Source organism: Micromys minutus (genome assembly GCF_963924665.1).
Source record: "Micromys minutus genome assembly, chromosome: 24".
Lineage (NCBI taxonomy): Eukaryota > Metazoa > Chordata > Mammalia > Rodentia > Muridae > Micromys > Micromys minutus.
In genome coordinates, this window is record NC_137959.1 from 28,713,681 (window position 1) to 28,740,430 (window position 26,750).

At 39.8% G+C, this 26,750-nt stretch overlaps 1 protein-coding gene across 3 annotated transcripts in view; it reads left to right on the plus strand.

The window, feature by feature from the left end:
- The first annotated feature begins 588 nt into the window (after positions 1-588).
- CTCF (CCCTC-binding factor) overlaps positions 589-26,750 on the plus strand; it is a 46,575-nt gene continuing 20,413 nt past the window's right edge. For all 3 annotated transcript variants that reach the window (XM_080937428.1, XM_080937430.1, XM_080937429.1), the window contains exons 1-2: positions 589-744; positions 7,325-7,441. The gene's annotated coding sequence lies outside the window, so the exon portion shown is untranslated. The remainder of the gene's footprint in view (positions 745-7,324; positions 7,442-26,750) is intronic.

A 26,750-nucleotide genomic window follows, 5' to 3' on the forward strand; every position in this document is an offset into this window, starting at 1 on the left:
AGAAGTGAGAGAGTGCCGGAACTCACTGGGTTTTACTCGGTGGCGGGACAGGGTGCAGAGCTAACCCCGGGTTGGACCCAGCTGGGGCGGAGACTGGGCAGGGCCGAACCTTGGAGCTTCTTCGACCCCACGGCCCAGCCCCGAGCGCTTACTTCAGCTAACCGTAGTCCTCCCGCCCTTCACAGCTTTGAAGGAAAGACAGAGCTAAGGAATCAGGGCAACTAGGCGGAGATCCGATTGCTCAGAAGCCGCAAGCCTCCGCCCAGGAAGCCCCACCCAACGGGAACCAGGACGCCTCCGCGCCAGCTAAGCCCACGCGCGACCGGGTGAGGGCGCGGAAGGGCGCGTGCGGCGTGACGACGCGACTCGCGGCGCATCTCGTGACGCCATCGCGCCTGCTTTTGAAAGTTGGCGCCCGGGGCCGCCTCCCATGCTGCCCTGCGCCAACCCCTCCCCTCACCTTTCCTCCCCCGCCCTCAACTCGCCGCCGGCCGGCCCCCCCACGCGTCTCTTCCCTTATCAGCACCCGCGGCCCCGGCAGCGCCGACGCAGGCGCACTGCACCGCGCCGCCGCCATTTTGTGTCCGAGCCTGTGGAGCGATTAAACCGTGCGCGGAGCTGCTTCTTTGGCGGCAGCGGCGACAGCAGTAGCCAGTGCAGGCACGCGGAGCTGGCCGGGGACGCCAGGTGGCCGGAGCGGTGGAGCGGCGGCGGAGCGGGCGTCGTGGGGGGTGTGGCGCGAAGGTAAGGGGGCCCGGGGTGGAGGAGGTTTCGCGGGCCGCCTCTAGGTGTCACGATGGGGCCGCTCCGGTCGGCGCTGGCTGCAGCCCGGCGCCAGCGCCGCCGCCGGGGGGTGTTTGTCTCCCTCTACCGTCCCTGCTGCGGCGCGGCCGCCGCCATTGCCCGGCGCCGCCGCCAGGGCCTGGCCAACCCCCTCCACGCCCGCCCGCTAGCTTCCCTCCTCCCAACATAGTAGGCCTCTGGCGGCGGTGGCGACAGAGGCCTGCGCGCTCGGCGACTCCATTTTCCTTCCTTTGTCTCTACCCTCGAGGCCGGCTTTTGGCCCGGCTGATCTTCGGGCCACGGCCCGCCCTCTGCCCCTCCCGCGACGGGTACTCCTAACCGAGGCTGGACCTCTGAAGCTCGGTTGCCGCGCTTGCTTCTCCTAGGGGTTTTGAACCCTCTGCCGGCCGCTTAGCCAGGTTCCCGAACCGTGTGGGTGTCGGGTCCCGACTGACGCGCCTCGGACTGCCCATCTTCAAGTCCACCCGGTCCCGGAACCTACCCGATCGCCCTGCGTGCTTCTCCAGCAATTGGGGTGCTCTCTTAGTTTCTTCTAGTCCGATCATCGCTGCTGCGTGTCTCCGTCGCCGCCGAGTGTCGCAGGCGGCGCTGCTGTAGTTGAGAGCAGAGGGACCCCTGAACTGCCGAGAGCTCCCTCTGCAAGGCTGGCTGAGCTGCTCGCGCCTCAACGCCGCCTGAGCGGGCGGGGGAACGCGCGCTCGCCACCCCCGCCGGGCCCCGCTGCACCCCCAAACACACACCAAGGCATTGCGCGGGACCCGACCGGTGCGGCCCGCAATGGTGCGCGGAAAAGACACGAATTTCTGCACCAAATAGTTTTTCTCCAACTATGTTCACACTCTTCAGCCCCTTGAAACGATAGCAGTCAGAATTGGTGCGCTCAGAGATCTCAAAAGGACTGAAACTTAATTTCACTCTCATATCAAATGATGTGATAAACTATAAATTCGGGACCATGGGCTGGTTACGATTGTACAGGCGACGCTGGAGTTTGCCTGTTTAAAATGTCCTGACGCTAACTTCGTACTCCACTTAGAAGACCTGATGCTCTGGGGCTAGGCTAAGGCATCTAGTATTGTGCAAACCGATCTAATGCACCAGTAGGGTAGAATGAACTTATTCTTGACTAGACTGGTAATTTGACTGTTCGATGAAATGTGAGGGTTGATGTTGTAATTGAATCCTGGGTCACTTGCAGCAGATGGTTTATAAGTATCTGTGCCTAATGTAACTACTCTCTAGTATCTGACTTCCTGTATTGAGTGTGTAACATTAAGTAAACATGAGCAAAGAGACTTAATACTTTTTTGGAGTTTAGATCAATTAAGAAAGCTAAAATTCCCAGGAGTCCATAGACAGGAAAAGAAATTAAACAAAGTATTTATTCTGGCTTTAAGTCTTTTGCATTTAAAAACTTACTTTGATAAATTGCTGGAGTAACCTTTCCGTGCCCACTCATATTTTATTGTCAATTAGCCACTGATGTGTGTGGCTTAGGTTTTTGAGTAAAGAAAGTGTAGGTTGACACTTTTAAGAAAGAAAAGATAATGAGGCACTTTAAACACACCACACACACACACACAGTTTATCTGTGTAGCTCTGGCTGTCTTGGAACTCTGTAGACTAGGTTAGCCTCGAACTCAGATTCACCTGCTTCTGGCTTTTTCCTGGTGCTGTGGTTAAAGATGTGTTCCAACGACTTGCTTCAATCATCTCAATGCTAAGAAAGATTGTGTTCATTGTGTGTCATTTCAGTTTATATGTCTTGACAACCCACATTGTATGCAGCTCTTTGGACATTCCCCAACCTTTATGTCCTCCCTCAAAAGAATTTAGGATTCTTTGGCTAGTTAGGCCATACTAGCCACATTGAAATCCTATGAAACTTTGTTTCCTGTCATGCACGAGCATGCTATCCAACTGTTCTGCCTTTGAGCTATGTTTAGTCATTCAGCAGCACCTCATTTCTTTTTGAATTCTCTAGAATGTTCTAACTCATCCTCCCTCACAATAAAATTGTGCTAATTGTAGTAGTGTAGATAGAGTGACAGCCTTAGTAGAACTACTTTTTAAATATATTAGGCCAAAGTATGTAACTCATGTAATTATTTTAGAGTTTTACTGTCAGGTTTGTGTTTCACAAGTGCCACATTTTATTAAAAGGAGCTGCTCAAGTTCCTAATGGTATCCAATGCCAGTAAGTACTTCCGAAGTAGAGGCAGGAAGATAGAGGAGTTCAAGGTTATCCTTAGCTTTGAAACTGATAAGGCGACCCTTTGATACCTGAAACTGCCTTAACAGATAAGAGTGGTTAGGATTTGTTTTTGTTGTACTGGAGTTTGAACTCAGGGTCCTGGGTAAGCTAGGCAAGTGCTTTCTACCTCTGAGATATTTCCTTAGCCCCTTTCTAGTTTTTAGGTAAAGTCTCCTTAAGTTGTCTAGGTTGGCCTTGAATTCACTGTGTAGCTTAGATAGACCTTTTTTTTTTTAATCCTCCTAATTCCAAAATACCTGGAATTACAACCTTGAATCCAGACACATTTAAAGTTAGGACTGGTCAGGAGTTAAATTTAGTCTCCAATATTACTAGAACAAACAAATAGCAAATATTAGCTAAGTACAATGATTCCTTTGGAAATGTTATGAAATGATTATTTTGTATGTTTATGATTTTTTTAAATGGAAAGGAAACTACTAAATCTATAAGGAAAATAAATCAGAGGAGTGAATAAATGCTGAGGGGACTACTTTTTAAAACTGTTTTTGTTGGGCATAGTGTCACATATCTTTAATCCTAGCTCTTGAAAGGCAGAGTCAGGCTGATCTCTGAGTTTAAGACCAGCCTATACTACTTAAAGAAATCCCATCTCAAAACCAAAAAAAAAAAAAAAAAAAAAAAGTTTTTTAAGTTGTTGTTTTTATTTAGGTAGTTTCTTACTGTATAGCTCTGGCTAGCCAGCAACCGGCTGTGTAGAACAGGCTAGATGCCCCTCTTAGTTCCACCTGCTTCTGACCGTGATTAAAGACATGAGCCACTATGTCCAAAGGCCTTTGTGTGAGAGTGCAGGCAAGTGTGTGTGAAAGCAGTATAACACCATGGAGTCCATTTTCTCCTTTCTTTTTGGAACCCTGGTTGGTCTAGAACTTGCTATGCAGACTAAGTTGGTTGCTGAACAGATCTGCCTGCCCTTAGCCTTCCATGGGTTAAGATTGAAGTCTTGGGCCGTATCATACCTGACTCCTACACTCACTTTTCTTTCCTTTTTTTTTCCTTATTGTAGCCCTGTCTGTCCTGTAACTGACTATGTAGACCAGGATGGCCTTACACCACTTGATCTGTCTACTTCTGCTCTTGAGTGTTGGGATTAAAACTCTGGGGTTTTACTTGAATTCTGAATTCAGGTCGTTAGGCTTTCCTGGAAATAGATTCTACCCACAGAGTTATCTTGCCCAGCCCAAGGATTTAACTTACTTAAGTCAGTAATGTGACACACAGTTTACATGAATGTCTGCGTACATAAGAAAATCCTCCTTATTTAGGAGTAGTTAAAAAATTTTTAGGGATCTCTCCAACCTTGTAAGAAAATTTAAGAGGAACAAAAGTTAACCTTAAGATGTGTTCTAAAGAGTTAAGATTTTCGAAAAGGATATTCAGAATTAAAGGAACCCAACTGGGACTAATGACTGGCTTGGGAGTTCCTTGGCAGAGTCCACATGTGGCTGACTAATGCTGTAGGGAGGAGTCTTATGACAGAATCTTGAACTTATAGGCAGAAAGTTTCTTTTTGAGCCTTTTTTTCTCCTAGGGATGCTGTTAGCATTACAACTATCCCACATCTCTTTCTCTCTTTAATGTAGGAACTTGACTTGGCCTTTATATCCTATTTATATGTCTTGGCTCTAGATGGCTTCAAACTCTTGGTAAAAATAGATCCTTCTAATAACTTGAGAGTTTCCAGGTTTAGGAAAAACAATAGAGGCAAATAATGTATAATGTTGCAGATAGCTGCTCTCAAATAATGTAGATTTGTCATACCCCATTTTTTAAAAAACACATAAAGCCAAGTATGGTAGTACAAGCCTGTAATCTCAGCATGCAGGATGATCATGAGTTTGAGACCATTCTAGCCTAAATATAATGATTACTGTCTCGAAAATACTAAAGCAAAACAACACAAAGAAATCCTGCGATTGGAGAAATGACTCAGTAGTTAAGAGCACTTGCTAACAGATCCAAGGATCCAGGTTCTGTTCCATCACCCACATGGTGGCTCACACCCATCTTTTAACTCCTGTTTAGGGATAGTCACTATCCTGACTTCTGGCCTCTGTGTACTTAAGTACATGTAGGCAAAACACTCATGCATAAAATAGAAACAAATCTCCTTTATTTTTAATTTTTAAACTTTCTTTTTAAAAAAGCTGGGAGTGAGAATAATAAATAAATAAAAATAAATTTTAAAAAGGTGGTTGTGAGACAGGTTGCAAAATGTAATCTTGGTTGGCCTAGAAACTCAAAGCCTTTATCCTGCCTCTGCCACTCAAGTATTGGAATTACAGGCTTATATCACCCTACAGGGTTGGGGAGAGAATACTATATAGACTTTCTAGTCACGATCTTCGAATCCTTCTGGCCAATATTTTTTTGTGCTTTTTTTCAGTGGTTTAGTATTTAAATGTAAAGTTGGAGCATTGCATAAGACTATTAACAAATACTTCAGGAGTGGTATATTTTTCATATATTTGATCTTTATTCTGGAATAACTGAAAGTTTTGTTCAGGGATGTAAATTCTGTTCCCCTTGGTGATATGGACTTCAATATGAAATTGTTTCCTACACAGGAATAAGTTTATATTAAGCTACCTCCCAACAAAAGAGCCAGGACATCTCTTTTATCTTGAGGGGTTTTTGTTTTTTTCTTTGTTTTTTAATTTTATTTATTTTTATTTTATGTACATTGGTGTTTTGATTGCATGTATGTCTGTGTGAGGGTCTCATACCTTAGAACTGGAGTGAAAGACAGTTTTGAGTCACCATGTGGATGCTGAGAATTGAACCCAGGTCCTCTGGAAGATCAGCCAATGCTCTTAACTGCTAAGCCATCTCCTCAGTCCATTATCATGAGTTTCAAAGGTATTATATCAATTTTATTGAGCTAGTTAAATTATGAGAGATTTCTTTTTTGTTGTACCATATATAGAGATATATTTTTTTAAATTCTCTGTTGCTTATAAGAATTTTTTAAACTTTGTGTATGAATGTTTTTGCCTGCATGTATGTATATATCCACATGCATAATTGATAACCTATGAAGGTCGGGGGGCGGGGGGTCAGCGTCCCTGGAACTGGAGTTAACAATTTTAATTGTAAGCCACCATGTGTTTATTGGGAACTGAACCTAGATCCTCTGCAAGAGCAGCAAGTGCTGCTGAGCCATCTCTCCAGCTGAGCCATCTATCTCTCCAGCCCCCTTTTCCTTTTTTTTTTTTTTTTTTTTTTTTTTTTTTGATGATCTCACTTTTCAAACTCATAATCCCATTTCTCTCTCCTAAGTGCTGGGACTATGAGTATACACACTTTAAAGAGTATTTCACTTGGGAGACTCCCCCACCCCCACCCTCTGCTGTGTGTGTGAGCATGGTCTTTCTAAAGTAGCCAGTCAGTCCTGGAATTTGTTGTGTGGATGAGGCTGACCTCATATTTGGAGGGATCTTCCTGCCTTAGAGTCTAGAGAACTGGGATTAAAAGGTATTGGGTCACTAGACCTGGCTCTCTCTCCCTTTATAAGTAGAGCTAGATTTCCAGCATTACTTGAAACATGGTAGCTTATTGGTAGTTCAGGGAGGAAAAATATTGTATTCATTATTTCACTGAAACAAGTATTTGATTATTTGTGTGTCAAGGATTCTCAAAGGTCAGCAAAACCTTCTGTCTTATTTGTTAATAACCTTACTAGTGTGTGGTGCAAACTAACTTAACCAGTAACACTACTCACTTTTTATTGAAGAAAAGGAAACAAATTGCTAAAAGATTGTTACTTCAACTATGGGAATGTTAGGTAGTTTTGAGTATATGTGCCATGATTATAAGAAAACTGTTAACAATCACAAATCCTTTTAATCTGTATATATTCAGTGAATGGCTGAAAAGTACTTGAGTGTTGTATTATTGGCATTACAGGCATTGATAGAACTATTCAGTTAGTCAGTCTAGTAGCAGTTTATTGCATGGTGGTAGGGTTTTGTTTTGAGAAAGGATCCTGGTTTGTATGTACCCCAGGTTGGCTTTGGGCTGCTGGCAGGTCTCCTGCCTTTACTTCCCAGGTACTGACTGACATTATAGGCCTTCATTATCACAACCAGTTAGTCTGTTGGGGTTTGTTTTGTTTTGTTTTTTCTCCCAATCATAGTAATCTTCAATGTGTTCTCTCTCTCTTTTTTTTATTCTGTATTTATGTATTTTTATGGTGTATTAATGAGAAATGCTGTTTTCATTAAATGATTTCTGTTTTTCTTTTAGAATGACCACAAATCTAGAACCAAAGAACACGATGCACTAGCAGACAGACTCGAAGCTAGGAACTGGAGATCTGGGTTCTTTTGTCCTTCCCCAAACTGATTTTGCAGCCACGGAGAGGTAAATGCCTATTCCATTGTTTGCTCTTTAAAAAGAGACTAGCTGGGCCCAGTGGTGCAGACCTGTGATTCCTTACAAGTTGATTCTGCCCTTGGGAAAATAAAGTTAGAAAACGGGAATGGTGGCATATGCCTGTTTGCCAGCACTCAGGAACCTAAGTTTACTATCCAGTACTGGGGGTAGGGTGGGGGGGAGTATGATGTAATGTCACCTCTTAGGTCTAGAGGATTATCTGGGTAGTTTTGAGCATAGGAGATGCAGCATATTGGGTAATTCAGAGCATGCAAGAATAATTTCTATATTATGAGATCCTGGGTATAAAACTGTTAGTACCTTATATTTGTTGGTTGACAGAGCAGATGTCTTTCTGTAGAAACCTTTGGGTTATATGTTTTGAACTTTGGGGAAATGATGTGAAATGGTGAATGACAGTTTATGGTTTTATAATTTTGATATGGAACAGGTTTTTTTTTTTTTTTTTTCCCTTGGAGTATCTAGTATCTGGGATAAAATTTTTCTTAATTAATTGGAGTTAGTCTAACTGGCCCATGTTTACTTTGTATTATAATAGTCATTATCAATTATTGCCAACCTGTACTCTTTGCTATTAAATAATGGATTATTATAGGGTATTTGGAAAATATCTCATAACATTGGGGGTGGGTATATTCTGCTTTAAGATTTCTAAATAACTAAGTAGGATTTGATATAAGATTACCTCTTTTCATGATAACAAAAGTACCTTTGGGGAAAAATGTAAGATAATTAATTACATTTATATAATGGAAAAAGGAATTTAGAGTTTGAAGTTTATTTAAAAAAAACATGTTTGTTGTGTATTAGTGGGGGTATGCTGCATTTGTGGAGGATAGAGAACAAGTTTGGGAATCATTCTCACTATATGTGTTTCAGGGATTGAGTTCAGGTCATCAGGCTTGGTGGCAAGTGCCTTTGCCCACTGTACCATCTCACTCACCATAGAGATGGAAACTTCAAGTGCTAATATTATGTAAATTGACATGAGTCTATTTAAGTGGTTATTAGAACTTTTTTTTTCTGTTGTTTTGCTTTTTGGTTTTTCAAGTTTAAGATAGCGTTTCTTGCTGTCCTGGAACTCACTTTGTAGCCCAGTCTGGCACTGGACTCAGAGATCTACCTGCTTCCACTTCCTGGTTGCTGGGATTAAAGGCATGTGCAGCCACCACCTGGCTAGAGTTTTTCTTATAAACTTTGTCTAGAACAAAGAGAAAGGACTAGGAATGAAAGTTCTTTTCTGCAAGCTTGTTTTCCAGCAAGGTTTGTATAGTAGTATTCTTCATAAATTATGCCCTGTAGGTTCTTGTAGGAATGCTAGTACTGATCACTGGTTAATAAGCTGCTGAAGGGAGCAACACTGACTTGAAAACTGCTGAGAAATCAAGAACTTTACTAATTTGGAGAATGAATAGGAACATGTTGCTCATTTTTAAGTGTTATTAGTTGACCTAATTGTATTTGATTCCTATTTTTCAAATTTTGATATGAATGCCTTCAGGGTCCAAGGTGATACAATTTTACAGCACTTGAAGCCAAACATAAAATTGACCATTTTCCTAATTTAGGGTATAGCGACTTAAGTAATTTAGCTAGAAGTAACTTAAAATATTGATATATTTGCTAGATGTAGTGATACATGCCTTTTGTCTTAGTGCTGGGGAGGCAGAGCAGATCTTTGAGTTCTAGGTCAGCTAAGTCTATTTAGTGAGACCTTGTCAAAAACAAAACAAAAATTTTATTTAGACAAGTCACCATATTTGAAGTAGAATGCAAACTATATTATTGTCTTGAAAAGTAAGGTCTTTCTCCAACAAACTGAGGTATAAATGCCTAGAGTAGAAAGTGTTATTTATGGACATCGTAGTGGAAACAGATATTTGAGAGAAATGATGTTTGTGTTGCTAATGCTTGCTTACTGGCTTGTTGAGATGGCTCTGGCTGTCTGTAGCCTAGACTTTAAGGCTGAAATTGAAATGAGAGACAGTTCTGCTTCGGCCTCCCATGTACTAGAATTCCAGGCATATACCACCAGGCCTGGCTGTCTTAATTTGTGTGTGTGTGTGTATGTGTGTGTGTGTTCGCGCACACATGTGCATGAATATACACAATTGTGCTCTTGTGCATATTGGAGGTCAAAGGACAACTTGGAAGAGGAGTCACTTCTCCCAGGTAAATTCTGGGGACCAAATGCAGACCATCAGATTTGGTTACAAGTGCTTTTACCCTCCTGAGCCATCTCATCAGGCTGAGCATACTCCTTTAATTAACTATTTATAGTGAATTTGGAGGGTTGAGGATATAGCATAGTGTTAGAAACCTTTCCTATTATTTGGGAAGCAGGTTCAGTTACCAGTGCTGGGGGAAATGTCCGGTGGAGCTGGAGAGATGTCTAAGTGTTTGCTGCTCTTGCAGAGGACCAGGATTAGATCCCTCACACGTAACTGTGACTCCATTTCTAACATTAGTTTTGTATTCATATTCTTTGATTTGGCTGGCTAGATCCTTGGATTTTCATTTTTATGTGATACATTCTCTCTCTATATATATACACCATTGACTGCTACTTCTAGGGTACAGGGTTTATTAACTGGGTGTCCATTGTTAGTTAGTTTCTGTATAGTTCAAAGAAACTGCTCCTAAACAGAACACTGTATTTCTAAGAAGTATTCTGTTTGACAAGTTGCTTTAGAAATCTAATATTTCTATGTTCTTTAAATTTCAATGAGTAGTATGTGATATATATGTATCTTTGCTTTTCAGATTTTTTTGGTTAAATACTTTTTAAATTATCCATATTTTGTTCTATGATACTATTATACTTAGAGAATGTGGGGGCTTGTTGCCAACTAGTTTTTTTTTTTAATGAATTTTTTTTTTATTATATTTTATGTGCACTAGTGTTTTGCCTGCATGTATGTCTGTGTGAGAGTGTTGGATCCCCTGGAACTGGAGTTACAGACAATTGTGAGCTGCCATGTGGCTACTGGGAATTGAACCTAGGTCCTCTAGAAGAGGAGCCAATGCTCTTAACCATTGAGCCACCTCTCCAGCCCCCTCCCAACTAGTCTTGATCTGTGTTAAGAGTGTATGTTTATGCTGCATGGTATAGGTGTTTGTTGAATATGAGCTGTGAAAATTCTGACTTAATATTAACTTATAGAAACTCCTTCTCATTCCCAGCCAAATAGAAATGGCGGTGGTTCTTTCAAGTAGTCTTTGTGTGGTCGTTTAGTGTAGTGACATACTGAGATGCATCACAAAACTAAGCTTGTTCTTTCCTCCTAAGAAAGTTATCTTTCAGTATCACTGGTGCCCAAGAATAGAAGTGAAACTTGAAGACCTACTATGTGAGATAGAATTGGTTTGAGATGACTTTGCAGGTTTTTTGTCTTTTTGAGACAGAGTCTTTCTGTGTAATCCTTGAACTCTGAGATCCTGCTGCCTCTGCCTCCTATGTGCTGGGATTAAAGTCATGTACCACCACACCTAGCATCTTTGCAAATTTTTATCAAAAAAATAAACAAGTCAGATGTTAAAGCTCATACTTACATTTCTAGCACTCCAGAGATGGAGAATTCCCGTTAGTGAGTTTGAGGCCAGTGTGAAGTCTTGTCTCAAAAGTGGGGGAACATCACATTAGAAAAATATAAGCCTATATTTAAAGTATTATATTTTAGGCCAGTAACTTTGAAATTGTGGAACATAAATTCTATATGAAATATAATTATAGTCTGAAATCACCTGTCCTCTCTCAAAGTGCTTAGATTATAAACAGGATCTGTTGCCATACCCAGTGACCTGGGGACCTTATAAAATAAGGTTTTATCTACTCCATATCTTCTGAATCAGAATCTCTGAGATCTATGTATTTTTTAAGTTCACCAGGTGATTCTGATGTTTAAAAAAAGTTTTAAGAACCATTGTTCCTGGTTGCATCATCCGAAAAATAGGTTATCTGTTAACTCTGTATAAACCCTAAATTGTGTGTGTTATTCCTCTTTTGTTAATATTAAGCCTACATGATTTTAGCTTTTTTAGTATTCTAACTGATGAAAGCTTGTAGAACTGTTTAGAGATAATGGTTCTGAGCTGTTTCTTATGGATAAGGAAGGCTCTGGTGAGTCTTGGTGGTCACTCTTAAGAAAATAAGGAAAAGGAAGGTGTTAGGTTGCTTTACTCTAGAGTTGGGTTGTGAGAAGTTGCTTGAGACCCAACCTTCCATTAATACTGTGACACTAATGTTGACTTCCTTTAAGCCTTTTCTCTGTGCAAATGTTTAGTAAGTGGAATAAATGGACTATCTTTAATAAAGAGCCTCTAAAACCAGGTCACAATTATACATTTGAGGGTTTTGGGTTTTGTGGTACTGGGGAATGAACCAGGGGACTACTGTTTACAATCTAGGTATCTGTTAAGCACTTGCTTAGGGTCTGTTAAGCATGTACAGGGCCCTAGCAATCTCCTGAGGTTGGGGGTAGAGTGGATTCTAACTTTATGGGGCTGAAGAGAAAGCTCAGCAGTTAAGAGCACTTGTGGAAGATGGGATTTCTGTTCCCAACATTCACATAGCAGCTTACAAATGTAGGCAAATGTAGTTCTAAGAGATCTGATGCCTTTTTCTAGCCTCCCTGGCCTCTAGGCACACAAGTGGTGCACATACATACTTGCTAGTAAAATAAGTCTTGGGTGAGAGTGAGATTATAGCTTTAGTGATCTCTTTTTGTTTTTAGTCTTCTTTGTTTTGTTTTTGAGACCAGGTCATACCATGTGACCCTGGCTCTTCCTAGAACTCACTGTAGACCAGACTAGCCTCAAACTCAGAGAGATTTGCTTATTTCTTCTGCCTCCCAAGTGCTAGGAGGCATGGGCCACTATGCCTGCCTTTTGAAATTCTTTCTTATCCACACAAATTGCCCTCTGACAAAGCTATAGGAAGTATGTTAATCCCTCTTATGCTTTTGGTTGTGAGCTTAGCCTTTAATGGCTGAGCCATCTCTCCAGCCCATGTTACCCTCTCTTCACAGCACTCATCCTATTATTTCACTTCTTTATTTATTTATTTATTCTCGGTCTGTCTTGCTATCTGATGAGGAAGCCTAAAAACTAAGTCCTGTGTAGAAAGTTTATTTGGGAATGAGCAGTGTTACCAATTGGATGATGCCACTACTGCTTGTGCTCTCTCTGCTTTACTTGTAACCTTTGTCCCATTCTTAACTTGCTAAGGAGCTACTAATTTTTTAAAAAAAGCATCAGGTATCTTTTTGATTAAAAGTTGTGTGTGTGTTGTGTTGGTAGGTACTCACGAGTATAAAAGTACATTCGGAGCTCAGAACTATTGGACCTGGATTCCTCTGAAGCTAGTTTCAGGAGGTTGTGTGCACTGCTTTGAGTGCTTAGAACTAAACTTGGGTTCTCTACAAAAGCAATACACACTCTTAACAACTGAGCCATTGATCATAACACCTCTTGCAGTTTCTTTAGACAGTTTCACATAGTCTGGGCTGACATCAAAATCACTGTGTGACCAAATTGGCCACCTCTTGAGACAGAATTTGTCATCCTAGTTGTTCTAGAGCTTCATCTGTAGGCCAGGCTAGCCTTGAACTTATACTTTATGTTTCCCTGTCTCCTGAGTTTTGGGATTAAAGGCTTGTGCCACCATCTGCTAGTCAACTTTTTTTTTTTTTTAAAGACATTCATCCATCCACCCATCTATCTATCTACAAGCTGGCGTGGCATCACACATTTGTAATCCAAACCCAGGTATCCTTTTTTTAAACACACACACACACACACATACACACACACACACACACACACACACACACACACACACACACACACACAGTAGCTGTCTTAAGACACACATCTCGTTACAGATGGTTTTGGTTTTGACCTACCATTGTGGTTGCTGGAATTTGAACTCGACCTGTGGAAGAGCAAGCAGTCAGTGATCTTAACCACTGAGCCATCTCTTCAGCTAGCCTTTTTACCCCCAGGTAGCCTTTTAAAAGACCATATTTATGTATGTAATTATAAGCTTGTGGGATGGCACACAAGTGTAATCCTGACATTCTTTGGAAGCTGAGGTAGAAGATTCACTAGCAGCCTCGCCTTAATAATATCTCTTAAAGAAAGGAAGGAAGGAAAGGAAAGAAAAATTGCCAGGCTTGGAGGCAGAGACCAGCCTGGTGTACAGATGGAAGTTCCAGGACAGCCAAAGCGACACAGAGAAACCTGGTCTGCTACATTTATGCACAGATACACACATATAAACAATTAAAATCTTTTTAAGAAAAATACCTGGAAACTGGGAGTTGGTGGTGCACACTTTTAATTTCAACACTCAAGGGGCAGAGGCAGGTGGATCTCTGAATTTGAGGCCAGCCTGATGAGTTTACACAGGGTGAGTTTAGGACATAGAGACGTGCTGTCTTGAAAACTAAAACAAAAGGTCTGGCAACTAAATTGAGTTACACAAGCTGTCAGGAGGCAAGAGACAGGAAAGATTCTAAATTTTTTAAGACTAGCCTGACTTACATAATAAGTTGTGATCAAACTCTCCCTTATGTTGATATCTTATGGTTTATGCTGACCTTTGTTGGGTGGTCTTCATGTTAGATTTTCATAATTGTTGCTTTAAACATTTTTTTAGCCAGTAAAACCATGGAGCTACTATTCTCTCCTTTTCTTTCCTGTTCTCAAAATAGGTTCTCATGTAGCCTCAGGCAGGCCTTGAGCTCCAATCTTTCTGCCTCTATCTTCTGAGTGCTGAGGCTGTAGGCACTTTGCATTGTTTATATGGTGCTGGGATTCAAACCCAGTGTTAAATATAAACCAAGTATCCTCTACTAATTGAACTACTTGGGGGCTCCTTTGTCTTTTTGAGACAGGGTCTTACTGGGCAGCTCCAGTTGGCTTGGGATATGCTATATAGACCAGGTGGCTTCAAACTGATCCACATAAACTCTGGGATTAAAGGTGTATGCCATCATATCCAGCTGGGGTTACAGTTTGTCTGTCTGTCTGTCTGTCTGCATAGTGTATATATTATGCCTGGTTTGCTACCATAGGTTTATAATTTGAGCTGCTTGAGAGGCTAAGGCAGAAGATCTTAAGTCAGTTAGCAGGAGTCTATTTTACAAACAAAACAACTTTAACATTCTACCTGTTTTCAGTGACAAATAATTGCTAAATCCCCTATCTTGTTTCCTAGAGCTATGAAGGCTGTCTTGTTAACCATTCTCTCCATGCTAGACAGGCACTTTGTCACTGGGCAAGTTATATTCCCAGTTCTATTCATTTGTTCATGTAGGACTTATTTTTTAGTCTTCACAGTATAAATGTATAATGAAAATTAATTTCTCATATAAACTGTCAAGCAGATGTTAATATGTTTACAGATAGGACTTTTGAGATAGGGTTTTGTATAGCTCAGATTGGTTTCCAGCTTTGTAGCTCGTGATAGTCTGGGACTCCTGCCTTTTTCTCCTCAGTGATTGCATCACCACATAGGCCTTATTTTTTGTTTTGAGTCAAGGACTCACTACATAACTACATATCCCTGGCTGGTCTGGAACACACTATGTAGATCAGGATGACCTTAAAATTTTTAGCAATCCTTTTTTTTCTCTGCCTTTCATGTGCAATTATAGGCATCTACCATGAAACCCAGATTTTTGTTTTTCTCAGCATCTCTATGTATATTGATTAAGTGCCTGTCTCCTGAATGTTGGGATTGATGGAATATGCCACCATATCCAGTCAAACTCAGTTTTATTATCAGTAACAGATTGTTAAAAATCAAACTTTTCTTCCAATGACCAAATACTGCAATGATAAATATGAAGTGTTTATTTTGATAGTTTTCTCTAGTAATAATTTAATACATTTAACTATGTTATCTTATATACGGCATTACTGATATTTATGTAGTCAAAAATTAATGTCTGGGCATGTGATTGCAAATGGTGCTAGTTTGATTTGCTTAGAAATTTCAAGGCCAGTCTGGGTCAGTATTTCATTTGACAGTGATACTAATATGTAGGTATCTGCTGTTTACCTAATATTGGTTTGTATCCATTGCTTTAGATACAGAGCAAAACATTCCTGCCTTTAAAAACTAGTTTGTTGAAGGGAGATGCAAATATAGAGTATCATGTTATAGTTAAAGCAAAAGCAAAGTTAGTCTGCCCTGGATAAGGTTAAAAAGATTTTGATGTAGGAGATGTTGTAAGCTAGGAGAGAGCAAGGCGGTAGACACTGTTGTAAAGATAGATGCCTAGCATGGAGCACTCAAAGATGAGGTTAAATGAATAGCAGGGATGGGAACAAACTGTACAGAGCTGGGAGCTGAGCCAGAGAGTCTGAACTTGATTCAGTAAGCATCAACCATTGTAAATGGTTTTTTTCTTATTACATGTGTATTTGATAGATACAATCTTGCTGTGTAACTCAGTCTGGCTTCAAATTCAAGATCCTGTCTTAGCCCCTTGAGTATTATGAGTATAGACTGAACCACCATATTCAGCTTTGTCTTTTAAAAGTTGAGGGTCCCTATCTTTCTTGCCCAGGCCACCTCCAAACTTCTGAATTCAAGTGACCCTCTTGCCTTAGTCTGACAAATTGCTGAGACTAAGGCTTGTGCTCCTTTATCTTCCTTCATTCATCATGAGTATTTTTAGGAATCATGAGCCACATTTTAGGAAGATACAGTGTATTTCTAACACAGTCTACAAGCTAGAAAAACCAAACTCAAAGGTTACTATTTTTTTTTAATGTGATACATTCTTGTACATATCTGAACCCATGTATCCAGGTTCTTGTAGAGGTCAGTGGTCAATGTTGAATTTTTTTTTTTTTAGTTTGTCATTCAGTTTTTGAGTCAGGATCTTACTGAACTTTAAGCTCACCAGTTTAAGTATAACAACTGGTATACTTAGATAGTTAGTCCTAGAGATAATAAGTCCACACTTCCACCCAGCTTTTTTACATAGGTTCTGTGAATTAGACTTGGGTCCTCACACTTGTGTGACCAACATTTTACTTACTAAGCTATTTTGCAAACCTGTTTTATTTGTTATTTTGTTTTTGTAGAACTAGAGGCCAAACCCCGGACATAAGACATACTAGGTTCTCAACTACACCTCCCAGTTTGATTTCTTACAAAAACAAAACATATATGTATATTCTGATAGGTGTGTTTGAGTGTATGTATATATGTGTACTACATGTGTGCAGCAGTCATGTTTCTTTAGAGAACTCTTAATCCCCTATTTCAATATTTGATCAGTCAGCAACTCATAGAAACTTGAGAATTTATTGAAAAAGTCATTTTCATGGGGACTTCAAGGTTTTTTTTTTTTTTTATTAGAATTTTATGAAATTAAGGCTTACACAAGCTGAGGGTGGTGGTGCCCATATTTAATCCCAGTATTTGGGAGGCATAGGCAGGGTCTACAAGGCACAGGACAGCTAGAGTTACACAGAGAAAACTTGTCTCAAAACAAAAAAGGCATGTTAATGCTACTGTTTACCTAAATTCCTAAAATGCTTTGTCTTCTTGGATGGTGGCCTTTTAAGTTCCCAGAAGCCTGCCATCATACAGTGGTTCTCTTATTATCTTTACAAAAATCTGTGGGCGTAGATACCATTATTATTTTTTTATGGAAACCGAGGCAAAGAAGATAGTATATTACACTGTAGGCCTCCTTTCTTATTGGTTAAAAAAAAAAACTAGAATTGGAATTCTGGTGTAGGTTTTAGGGTTTTATTTTTTGTTTGTTTTTTTGTAATTTGTGTGTGTGTGTGTGTGTGTGTGTGTGTGTGTGTGTAAGTGTAACTTGACAGGAATTAGTTGTCTCTACTTAGAGAATCCAGAGTGTTGAATTCAGATTGTCATGTCTGTTGGCCAGAGCAAAGCTATCTTACTAGCTGTGATGGTTTGTATATGATCAACCAGGGAGTGGCACTATTAGAAGGTGTATCCCTGTTGGAGTAGGTGTATCACTGTGGGGATGGGCTTAAGACCCTCAGCCTAGCTGCCTGAAAGTCAGACTTCAGATGAAGGTGTTGAACTCTTAACTCTACACCATGCTTGCCTGGATGCTGCCACATTCCTGCCTTGAGAATAGTGGACTGAACCTCTGAACCTGTAAGCCAGCCCCAATTAAATGTTGTCCTTATAAGAGTTGCCTTGGTCATGGTGTCTGTTCACAGCACTAAAACCCTTAGACACTAGCCCTATGATTTTGGTTCTTAATGACTAATTCTGTCTATTCTCACCCTTGGGGGAAAGATACACTACAAGGGGCTGATAAGATTGCTCAATAATTAAGAATGCTTAACTTATAGAAAAATAAAAATTAAAAAATAAATGCTTAACTGAGCAGGGCAAAGTGGCATACACCTTTAATCCCAGTGGAGGGGATCCACATGACCTATGGATCTGAGTTTGAGGCCAGCCTGATCTACAGATCAAGTTCCAGAACAGCCAGAGCTACACAGGAAAGTAAAACCAAAAATGAGTACTTAACTGCTCTTGCAGAAGGTTTAGCTTCAGTTCCCAGTATCTACAAGGCGTGGAATACAACTGTCTGTAAGTGCAGTGTCTAGGAATCCCCTCACACACACATGCGCGCGCACGTGCGCACACACACACACACACAAGCAAAACATTAAAATAAAAATACACAATATTTTTCCTTTATTAATGATTAACAAATCTTAACTATTTGCTATTTTTTTTTAAATTTTATTGATATGAGTATACTGTAGCTATCAGACACCAGAAGAGGACATCAGATCCTAGATGGTTGTGAGACACCATGTGAACTCAGGACCTCTGGAAGAACTGTGTTCTTAACTGCTGAACCATCTCTCCAAGGCAGCCCCCCCAACCCCTTTGTTCTTTTGTTTGTTTCTTGAGACAGTGTTTCTCTGTGTATCCCTAGCTATGCTGGAACTCCCACTGTAGACTAGGCTAGCCTCTAATTCAGAAATTAACCTGCCTCTGCTACCCAAATGCTGGGATTAAAAACAGGGTCTTATTGTTTGGGCTGGCCTTGCTTGAATCAACATTGGCAAGAGTCATCATGGCCAGCTTGAGGTGTTTTGTTTTTGTTTTTGTTTTTCTTCTTCTGATAAGTTTATTGTAAATGTCTTTACACTTTTTCTTTAACTTCTGTTTATCAAAAGTACATATACACACTTTTAAATTTATATTTCAGTTCCACAAAGAATTTGGGGGGATGTATATAGAAAATAGAATGAAGTGTCTTATTAGGGTTTTATTACTGTGAATAGATTCAACTGTTATTATCAAGGAAAATATTTAAATGGGGCTGACTAACTGGTTCAGAGGTTTAGTTCATTGTTGTCATGGTGGTAAGCATGGTAGCATGCAGGCAGACAATGATAATGGAGGAGTAGCTGAGAGTTACACATCTGAATTGGCAGACAGCAAGAAGATAGAGTGGGCCTGGCTTGAGCTTCTGAAACCTCAAAGCCCTGTGACATACTTTGTACAACAAGGACACACCTACTCCTATAATACCTTTCTCTATGAGTCTGTGGGCCATTTTCATTCAAACACATGTTAACAAATTTGTCAAGATGTAACCAATTAAAAAAAAAAGATAACAAGGTCTATTATATAGCTTATAAAATGAAAAAAGTTTAACAACAGTTCACTTGCCTTGGCAGAGTGATTAAGAACACTTACAGTGGACCTGGGTTTGACTTCTAGCACTTACAAGGTGGCTCACAGCTGTAATTCTAGTTCAGGAGATCAGACACTATGGCTGGCAAAAGCCATATAGGCAAAATACCCATATAGAAAATAAAAATAATTTAGGGCAAAGGAAAAATATTTTTTTGAACAAGAGCTTTTCTAAATAAGCGTTATATATACTTACTGCAAATAAAATTTTACCCATGTTTCTTTTGGTATAAGCCAAAGGCATAATGCCAAAAACCTCAGTGAAAAAGCAGTTTTTTGGGGGGATAGGACTATGTGACCTATGTATGTCCAGCTTTCAGATGATCTGGCTTAAGTCTAGGATAAAACCTGGGGTCAAATGTTAATAAAGACCGCAGAGAGACCAAGTCTATATAAGAAAGAAAAGTCCCTTTTGGATTTACCCATTAACAGTAATTGTTTGCTTCAGAGCAGTTCAGTAGAATTCTAAGGAATGAAAACCAAAATTGTTGAACTAAGAGGTAGAAGAGATGGGTTAGAAACAGCAGATGTGGAGTCAAGCATATAGAAAATACCTGACAAAGACTATACAGTGAAATGAGGTTGAAGATGGAACATATTTGGACAACATATTGCTGAGAGAAAAGCCAAGAGAAGGATAAAGGGGATTGATCTAGCAGACTGCCTGCCTGAGGGATATATAGTTACGTTATGACATAGGAGCATGGCATTTTAGGTGTTTTCTGTTAGAGTTAGGTCCTTGCATTCACTCTGTCAAAGGTCAGAAAAATACTTGAACCAGTTTTCCTTCTTCTAAACCTTCACCCCCAATTGTCTTAGGATCTTACTTGCTCAATCTAAAGGAAGCTCCTCTATCCTCTTCTGTCTAGAAGTTGATGGGATGATGGTTTATTTGCTATTTTTTTTCCTTAAAAAATGTTTTAGCTGGATGTGGTGGCACATGTCTTTAATCCTAGTGCTCTGGAGGCAGAGGCAGATAGATCTCTGAGTTCAGGGCCATCCTGGTATACAGAGAGTTCCAGGACACCCAGGGAGGGCTATTACATAGAAAAACCCTGTCTCAAAACAAAACTTGTTTTTCTTTCTTTCTTCCTTCCTTCCTTCCTTCCTTCCTTTCTTTCTTTCTTTCTTTCTTTCTTTTTGTTTTATTTTTCAAACAGGTCTTATGTAGGTCGGTATGATGATATGAAACTTTCTGTATACTTGAGACCTTTCTATGTATATGAGGATGACCTTGATTTTTTTTTTTAACCTATATTATACTGGGATTGTGCTGTATATCAGTACACTAGTTTTCATGGGTGCTGAAGATCAAAGCTATGTTTTTGTTGTCCTAGGGAAGAACTCTACTAACTGAGCAGTATTAGTAACCCCTCTTTTATTTTTACCATGATGATAGAAGATACAAGGATCTGTTCTGAGAATACCATTGTGATAGGGACTATTATTGAGTGATAGAGCAGTAGGGAGCCTCTCATAGGTACAAAGCCCTGGATTCCATCCCAAGCACTGCCTTAAAAGAAAAACAAAACAAAACCCCGATTGCCAAAGAAGCAATGTATCATTTTATAGTGATAGTGCAACAACAAGGGTAGAGTTTAACCAGATAATTTATCCCTTTGTGATAGGTTGAAGGCTACAGTCTGCCTTTCTACTCTACCCAGTGCCTTTGACTTGAGAAAGTAATAGGTAGTCATCTGAGTGGAGACAGTAGCCTTTAGACTCTGAAACAGAATGCTTTCAGAGACACAGACAATGCTCCCATGACAAGGAGCAGCTAAAGAAAGAAAGGCTCCTTTTCTTAGGGTTAATAAAAATTAAATGTTGTAGACCCCCTTTTTAATGCTATCATTCCATAAAAGAGGATTAATAAAAGTTATTAAAGGTGTGTTGAGCATAAACAAGGAAGATGGGAGAGGAGAGAGATTAAAGCAACCAGGAGTCAAGAAAGAGATGGGTTAGAACTGTTAACAGCGACAGGGCAAGTATTTCCTCCAGGGAGTAAAGGAAAGAAGCCAGAGACTGTTGGGTTAGTTATTGATTCAGAGGAGAGATTCACTTCTGGAGAAAGCTAGAGGAAGGTTGCTTTTTTCCTTTTATGTGATTTTTCTCTAGAAACTGTTACTTTAAGACTTCAGTAGATACTGATGGTCATGTACTGTAAATCATATGTTCCTTTCATTGAGTACTGTCAGCTCAATTCCTTGGCACGCAATTGTTTTCAATTTGTGCTCCGTTATATGTTATTTTTTTTTAACATGGTATAATTCTATGACTTCTTTTATATAGAATTTTTATGTAGTTTTTTTTTTAAAGATTTATTTATTTTTATTTATATGAGTAAACTGCAGCTGTCTTCAGATGCACCAGAAGAGGGCATCAGATCTCATTACAGGTGGTTGTGAGCCACCATGTGGTTGCTGGGAATTGAACTCAGGACCTCTGGAATGCCAGTCTGTGATCTTAACTGCTGATCCATCTCTCCAGCCCTTATGTAGTATTTAATGTTTTAAGTTTTCAGATTTACAGCAGAGACAGTTGATTCCCCCCCCCCCGTTCAAATTATGTGCTACAAAATCCCAAAGGTGTTATAGAAAAAAATTTTTCCTTGACTTTTGATTTGTTTGTTTATAAAGAAGCAGGGTGTCATGTAGCCCAGGCCAGCCTCAACACTGTAAGCTAGGCTCACCATTAATTCTTGATCTTTTCTCTCCACCTACCAAGTGATAGTCTTACAGGTGTGTGCTACTATGCAGACTCTGCCTTCCTTTTTTATGGGATATTTATTTAAATAGTCCAGATAATGTAGTCATTCTCTGGCAGGGCTACCATTAAACATTTACCACGCATGGGAATTAATGTCTTTTCTAATGGTGTCTGTAATGTAAATAGGGCCTTTTCTCTGGTCCCTAACTCCAGCTATCTATCTGTATTATTGCTCTTGCTTGCTGTGACTAACTTTGGAGCTTGTATAATCTGGAAAACTCTTTAAACATAGATATAGCTTGTGAGGACATGGTGGCACACTCACCTTTAACCCCAGCACTCATGAGGCAGAGGTTGGTTGTTCTCTATGAGCTCCAGAGATACATGATGACAATTCCAGTACCCTGGAAGCTGATGTAGAATTAGACTGGTCTGGCTACAGAGTAGTAACACCTGTCTGAAGTAAAGAAGGAAAAGGAGAAGAATGGCAGCTTAATGTTAAATGGCAGATCCTGATTGTTGTTTAGGGGCGAGCCCAAAGTTCTGTGTTTCAAACAAAGGTCAGAATTATCCCAGTGTGGTTGGGCTTTAGACCTTACTTTGAGCAACACAGTTGCCTAGTCATGGGTTCTAGTGTTGTTGTTGAGAACTTTCATAATCATAAATGCTAGACTTTACAAAACTCTGGCATGCTAATGCTTGGAAATTTTAAATTTATAGGTAAGTTATAAAGTTCCTTGACTCCTACCTTTTTTTTAAAGATTATTTATTTATTATATGTAAGTACACTATAGCTGTTTTCAGATCCCATTACAAATGGTTGTGAGCCACCATGTGGTTACTGGGAATTGAACTCAGGACCTCTGGAAGAGCAGTCAGTGCTCTTAACCACTGAGCCATTGCTCCAGCCCTGACTCCTACCTTTTATAGTAACATTTTGTTATATTTGTCTCCATTGTGGTAAAACATTGTATTGTTTATTAGCCTGGTGGGATGGCACCTTTGGGGAAATAGAGACAGATGATTTCTGAGTTGAAGGCCAGCCTTGTCTACAGAGCTAATTCCAGCACAGCCTAGGCTGTCTCAGGAAAACAAAAGCAAGGGGGCTAGAGAGATGGCTCAGCAATTAGGAGCTGTTCTTCCAAGGTCCTGAGTTCAAATCCCAGCAACCACATGGTGGCTCACAACCATCTGTAATGAGATCTGATGCCCTCTTCTGGTGTGTCTGAAGACAGCTACAGTGCACTTAAATATAATAAAAAAATCTTTTAAGAAAGATTTATTTATGTGGTTGCTGGGATGTGAACTCAGGACCTCTGGAAGAGCAGTCAGTACTCTTAACCGCTGAGCCATTTCTCCAGCCCCATAAATAAATTTTAAAAATACACACACAAAAAGAACTGTTGTGTTGTTTTACTCTTAGATATTTAGAGCAAAGGGTAATAAAAGCAGGTGACAGCAGTACAAACCAAACTGGCCATCTAGAAAGTTTTCCATCATCCTTGTCTTTATTCCACACATGGTAGACTTTGTTGAATTGGTCCAAAAATAAAAGTTGCTGTATTGAAGATGAGGAGTGTGGGAAGCCCCAGGCTCAATCCTCAGCACTACTAGTGAAATGACTAACGTGAGAGAGAGCAAGTACTCACACGCTCTTCAGGCCTGGCTTCACAGTTTTTGCTTTTATTTTAAATTTGATGGTTCTTTTTTTGTTTTTGAGGCGATGTATTGCATGATTTTACCTGCAGTTACTTAAAGTTCATTGAGTTTTGTGAACAAACCAATTTGTGAGTTTATTGGCGTTACTTATAGGAGCATGGATTACTCAGATAGCTGTGTGACAGAAAGACCCACCACAGGACAGGAGTTCCCTGCCCAATTTTTGAAAGCAGCTGTGCTGAAAAGTGCTCCCCACCCACATAATTGTGTGCTGTATATAGACATGCTTAAAATACAGGATAGTTGTTTTTTTTTTTTTTAAATAGCTCAGGTTAGCCTTGAAGTTGCTAAATAACCAAGGCTGACTTCATATTTCCCCTAATCTCCTTCTTCCTCCTGAATTATAGGATTACAGTGTATATCACTATACCTAACTATTTTGAGGCATTGTTCAGCACAAAATCATGTGCTTTGTTTTATTAGCAGCCATTAACAACAAAGTAATGGCCGCGGGAAACTTTACTGTCTTAAGAATGAGCTAGATCTGAAGAAAATGGGAAGGACACAAGGAACAGGACAAGGAGAGAGAAAAGACAGTCAGAGCAACAATGTTGGGTAAAAATACAATTTCTTGCTTTTTTTGTTGTTGAGCATATCATTTTGTTTCAAGACAGGGCCTCACTAGATAACCTTGGCTGTCCTGGAACTTACTATGTAGACCAGTCTGGCCTCAAATTTACAGAGATACAGCTGCCTCCTAATTCGAAGATTAAAAGTTATGAACCAACACATCTTTTTTGGGTGAGAAGCAGGGGACAGTACTGGAATTGATTTTAGGGCCTTATTAGTGCTAGACAAGTGCCTTGACGGAGAACTGTATTCTCAGTCTTTTCTTATTTTGAGATAGGGGTTCATAACATTCCGTTTATAATTAATACAAGCATTTGCTTTGGACATGGTCACTCTACTTTGCTCCGCGCCTACCTTATTTTACCTTAAACTCTTTTCATCCTAAATCAGGCCATGGCTATTTCTCTGTAGATTTTATAATGCCTTCCCAGAATGCTGGCTCAGATACGGTGCCTGCACAGAGAATTGATGAGCTGTGTCTCTAGTAAAGTAGCAAGAGCTTTGTTTGAGACTGGGCCAAGAACATAAGGCATTTTAAATTGTTTAGGGATGACTCTGTGTGTGTGTGTGTGTGTGTGTGTGTGTGTGTGTGTGTGTGTGTGTGTTTTGTTAGGTTATAGTATTGCTTTAAATTAGATGTTTCTCAGACTCACTATTAGCTGAGTTTTTTTATTTTTAGATTTATCTGTATGGTGTTTTTCCTGCATGTATATATGTATACCAGTCACAAGAGGTTAGAAGAGGGAGTTAATTCTCCTGGAACTTGAGTGAGCTCCATCTGAACCTAGTCCTCCTCCAAAAGAACAATAAATACTCCTAACCAAGAAGCCATCTATCCAGCTCCCTGCTTTACTCTTCAAGTTTTTTTTTCTTTTTAATTAAGTCTTAGTTATTCATTTAGTGTGTGTGTGTGTGTGTGTGTGTGTGTGTGTGTATGGGCATACCATAGAACATATGAAAGTCAGAAGGAAATTTGTAGGAGTTGATTCTTTTCATCACATAAGTCCTGGGCATCGGACTTGGGTCACTAGGCTTAGTAGCAAGTACCATCTTTTCTGAGTCATCTTGCTGACCTATTATTTTACTCTAGGTACTACCAAGATTTAAGATACAGCAACTGTAGACAGGCATGGTAGCGAGGCAGTCAGGCCTCCCTAGCAGTGTGATTACAGGCACCCACTGCCATGCCTAACTTTCCATGTGAGTGCTAGAGATCAAACTTAAGTGTTCATGATTTCTCAGAAAGTACTTTACCAACTGAGCATCTCCCTATCCCCCATACAACAAAGTTTTCTAGAAACGGTATGACAAAGTAGGATTTCTAAGGAAGAATTTAGAAAAAGCAGCAAGGCATGGGGTATAATTCAGTGAGGCTCTGGATTTGACACCCAGAGCCATTTAAAGCAAGCAAAATCTCTTCTAATGTTTTATAAATAGATATAAAATGTACTTTTTTTTTTTTTGAAACAGGGTCTTATTATATAGCCCTAGTTCTAGTCTAGCCTTAAACTCAATGATTTCCTTGTCTCTGCCTCAACAGTGGTGGGATTAAAGCAATGTATTACCAGGCCCTAAACTTCCTACAATGTATTTTTAAACTAGTTTTTAATCTGAAGAAAAATGTAAAATATGTTTGTGCTTAACATTTTGAAATGTGTGTACATTGAGGATTATTAAATCTAACATGTATAGTCTTCATTTGTGGTAAGAGAAGGTAAGTATGTAGAGTGCTAACTATGTCTGCATGTTGTACAATAGCTATCTTAAACTTTCTTCTTCTGACTGAAAATTTTTATTCTTTAACTAATACACTCCAAATGAGTAAGTTTTAAACTAGCTTTACTGGTAATTTTTAATATAATTAAATATTCAGAATTAAAGTTTCTACTGTTTAATGTCTCTTTGTTGTTGGGTATCATAGTGTGGCCAAGGTAGTCTCAAACCTCAAGTGCTAGTTTTCTAGTCATGGCCTGCAGTACCTAGCTCTGGTCGTTTGTTGTGGTAGAAGATTGACCTCTGCCTTGTGTGATTCACCTGATGCCATTAATAACATTCTATCCCAGTAATAACAACTAGAAAATAGCCTTAGACCTTGCCAAATGTCTCTGGACACTAAGTTTCCTCAGTTTGGAAATTTGAGCCTATAGGTTGTTGTTTTAACTTTTCCATGCTTTTTCTTTTGGCAGTTTATTTGCCTAAGAAACCAAAATTAACATTTTAGTTTTTTCTTAGACTGAACTTTACTTCTGCAGTGTATTTTAACACCCACTGTCACCAGTTTTCTGTTAGTTTTAAGTATAATCCATAGTCTTGATCAGTTTTGGATTTTTTTTGTTTTGATTGGTAAGATTTATAATATAGGTGGTGATTATTTTTTTCTTCCATCAAAGAGAAAGATATCTGTTGAATAACCATTGATGGGTACCTAATCATTTCACTAAGGAGGTGTTTTTGGGGGGGCGTGCAGGTATTGGAAGTTTGGTTTGATTTTTAGGAACAGGGTTTTTCTGTGTAGGCCAGGCTTGCCTCAAATTCAGAGATCTGCCAGCCTCTGCCTCC